The sequence below is a fragment of the Apis dorsata genome, unplaced genomic scaffold (assembly GCF_000469605.1).
Source record: "Apis dorsata unplaced genomic scaffold, Apis dorsata 1.3 scaffold_168, whole genome shotgun sequence".
NCBI lineage: Eukaryota > Metazoa > Arthropoda > Insecta > Hymenoptera > Apidae > Apis > Apis dorsata.
In genome coordinates this window covers 77,968-81,452 of record NW_006263456.1, presented here as the reverse complement: position 1 = coordinate 81,452, position 3,485 = coordinate 77,968, and the positions used below count along the sequence as shown (strand labels likewise).

At 36.2% G+C, this 3,485-nt stretch overlaps 1 long non-coding RNA gene across 1 annotated transcript; it reads right to left on the bottom strand.

Moving 5' to 3' along the window:
• Positions 1–9: 9 nt before the first annotated feature.
• Positions 10–1,961, bottom strand: LOC116185382. The gene is made up of 2 exons (XR_004150223.1): positions 868–1,961; positions 10–821 (listed from the first exon to the last, which is right to left on the bottom strand). It is a non-coding gene; the product is annotated as an uncharacterized LOC116185382 (long non-coding RNA).
• Positions 1,962–3,485: the final 1,524 nt, after the last annotated feature.

Sequence of the window (3,485 nt, the reverse complement as noted above, 5' to 3'; positions counted from 1 at the left end):
CCTCTTATGTTTATCTTATGTTTTGCTCGTCGTCCGTGTTCGTAAAGGAGAAACGGCGGGCGGCCGCGACGGATTTCAAAAAGTCTTTCATTTTCTAAAATCGACACACTAATGAGAAGCATTACTAGGGCGTTTAGGCTGGAATACAACTAACATGCAATTAGTCGAACCGGTTTAAAAGTTTCTTTTTTTTTTTTTTTTCGCTTCGTCCACTACCAGCTAAGAATCTGTGTAATCTACGATGTTTTTTAACCACTACGACTTTATTTATTTAATTATTTAATCGTTTCCCGTTTAATATAATTCTAAACTCGAAAAATACTATTTAATTCATTCGTTAGCTTAGTTCTCGAGAAAAAGTTAGTTAATTATTTCGTCGTTACGTGTTTTTTTTTCACTTTTTTTCTTCTTATTCTTCTTCTTTTTCTTTTTCTTCATCTTCTTCTCATCCACTCCCATCTGTTTGTTTAAACGTCGAGGCTATCAATGTCGAACGCGTTTTATCGTTTTATTCTTTTTTTTTTATTATTATTCCTATTATTCCGTTTTGTTCTGCTAGTTGCTCGTTTATCTAGAAGTTCCAAGTTTGAAAACACGGCATATGTGTATTTTTGTGTATGTATGTATGTATGTGTGTGTGTATGTATATATTTTGAACAATCTTCTCTCTGCTACATTATTAAAAATCAAACAGGTATCTTTTCAGTAAGCAATCTCATCTTTTTCATTTTTTTCTTTTTCTTTTTTTAAACAATCTGAGAGGAAAATCGTTCATTTTTTTTCGCAGGATAAACGGATATTCTAAACAAAAAAATAATTCTCTCGAAGAATCTTGCATTGACATATATTTTTATCGCGTGTAAACACGAGATGTGACTGTTCGAATGTGTATGCACGTGTTTGTATATTTGTAATATGTATATTTTACAAGTGTATAATTTGTAAAAATCCAGGTTTATTTCCATCCTAGGTACGTTTCGTGAATCGCGTTCAACACCGTACGTTCTCTTCTTCTCTTCCATTCCATTCGTCTGGATCTTTCCATCTATCCTCCCGGGAAACAATCCGCGCAAACGACAACGTTACACGTTGAAGAAACGACATCTTTCACCTCTGCAGAGAAATATGGATTTCATCGTTTTCCATTCCCCGTCGAGTAAAACAAACACCCATTTACTTATGTCGAGCATAAGTACTTCATTTCCTCTCTCCACTATTTTTTCCCTCCTCCTTTTCCAACAACAGTCGTTTTCTTTTCTTTTTTCTTTTTTCTTTCAACTTTCAACGCTTTTCTTTCCTCCCTTTCCCTCTTCGCGTCCACGGTCATCAAATATCATGGATCGAAACTTTGCTAAAAAAAAAAAAAAAACTGCGACTTTTTCATCCAGACACTTTTTCATCTGTCCTTCCGGTTATGTCTCCCTAGGGATAAGTTAATTTACGTATTTCGTAATTAGCCCGCTTACCGTATAGAATAAAAGTCAAAAATATATCATCATTATATGTATATATATGTATATATATATATATATATATATATTCTTCGTTCTGTAATCTACCATCTATATTTAATTTACTCTAATGTACTCGAGAAGCGTGTACGCGCGACGCCATTTTTATTCCTCTCTCGTATCAATCATGGATTGAACGCGCACCTTCTATGTGCACGTTCGAATCCACGTAGAACTAAAGCCTGTCATGCGATGTCACCTTATATTCGTGTATTAACGGTTAGAACAAAATTCCCCTCGAGTGTTGCGCCATCTTTCCTTCACTCTCGTCTATTAACGGACAAGCTTGTCCTTGATGTGGACGGTCTGTAGTATGTATTATATTTTCGGTATGTATATCGTTTGTTTACTCTCTTTCTCTCTCTCTCTTTACTTATCTGATTTTATACCTTTTTTCTCTCTTTTTCTCTTTCTCTCTGTTCACTCGATATATCCGACATGTGCACACGCTCTATCGACCCGATCCATACATCTCTCTCTCTCTGTCTGTTTCTCTCTCTCTCTCTCTCTCTCTCTCTCTCTCCATTATTTTTCCACGGATTCCTTTTCAATCGGCAATCCACTTCTCGATACGGGCTAATGGGAATGATACTCCATTCGCGTTCCACGAGCCGTGGACGGGTTATCCGACGGCAAATCCGATCGGACGGACGTCCGTGTCGACAATTTCGGATTGGGATGGCGACGGTAGTCCAGTCGACGGTAGACAATCCGATTAAACGCGCGGCGAAAATATCCGTACGAATTCCCGGATTCGCACGCGTTTCGAATTTTTTTCGCCATTTCTGTTCGCTGTTTTCCATTTCTCTGCAGAGGGTGTCCTTCTTTTCTTTTTTCTCTCTCTCTCTCTCTCTTTCTCGTCCACGCGTTTTCCATTTCCTCTCGTCGTTTCCTGCCGTCCATTCATTAACATCATCATTATCATCATCATCAGCATCTTCGTTATCCTTCTTCATCGGTTTTTCGCTTCCTTCGGTTCCTTGTTGTTGTTATTGTTGTTGTTGTTGTTGTTGTTGTTGTTGCTTTCTATTGTTTATTGGATTTCTGGTTCGTTGGTTTTCTCGGCAGAGTCAAAAATGCGCGCAAGAAGCTAAATAGGTGGGTACACGCGAGCGATATGTTGCAGCAGCTAATTGAATGATGGGACGCGGTGAGAGATGAGCAACTGTGGCGAGTGATAATTTTTTCGAGAATTGAAATTTGGGAAAAAAACCAAAAGAAAGTTTCGCGAAAAAATAATCTATATGAAGTTATAAAATAAAAGTACGATTAATGCAAATTGAATAAATTGCATGACTCTAAACGTTAATCTAAATCTAAGTAAAAAAAAAAAAAAAAATTAATGTTCAAATTAAATTAAAAACTTCGCGCAAACTGAGATATAATTGATCAGACGATTCGACAATTTTTTTTTTTCTTTAACTCTAAAATAATCCTAAACAATCTGCTAAATAATAATTTGCAGCCGAATGAATATGAATAAATTTCATTCGTATGGAAAAAGAAGAATATCGATTATTAAAATTTAACGCTGTCCACAGTTGTTCGACACTCACGTTACCCATGCGAACCAGGGTATATTCGTTAGCCACGCGAAGCAGCATTCTTTGTTTCATTTAAAGCGACAGCGTATACAAATCGTCCTATGAACCCGTCATCGCCGGGCAAAACATTGGACAAATCGTCGATTCCTACTGGATATAGATAATAAAAAGAATCGTTGTGTTGCCTCTGGCGACACAGCGTTCAGCGCGAGCAGATTCCTTGCGTTAGTATTATTATTATTGTTATTATTATTATTATTATTATTTTTATTTTTATTATTATTATTATTATTATTATTATTATTATTATTTTTAATACGAATATAATTTAATTGTTTAATGTTATCGCTTTGTGATTGATTGATTGCTTGCTGCAGCAGCTAAAACCCTTGACTCAAGTTGGGAAGCTTGAAACTCCGGTGTGAATTTT